The sequence below is a fragment of the Asparagus officinalis genome, chromosome 9 (genome assembly GCF_001876935.1).
Source record: "Asparagus officinalis chromosome 9, Aspof.V1, whole genome shotgun sequence".
Taxonomy (NCBI): domain Eukaryota; kingdom Viridiplantae; phylum Streptophyta; class Magnoliopsida; order Asparagales; family Asparagaceae; genus Asparagus; species Asparagus officinalis.
In genome coordinates, this window is record NC_033802.1 from 57,188,031 (window position 1) to 57,188,261 (window position 231).

A 231-nucleotide genomic window follows, 5' to 3' on the forward strand; every position below is an offset into this window, starting at 1 on the left:
CACCGCCAGATCTGCTCCAGCCCCTGAGTTCCCCTCCTTCGATGCTCACCGCTGAGAGCTCCACCTCCGTTCTCCCCCGCTGTCATCGTGCTCACTGCAACCTTGATCACCGCCGGCCTCCGCCCCCATCTCCGCCCCACTTCGCTGCCCGCGCTACTCCTCCACCTCGTCGACCACCCAAACCCGAACCCAACCTCCAGCAACCCCACACGCCCGCAGCGTCGCCGGCCA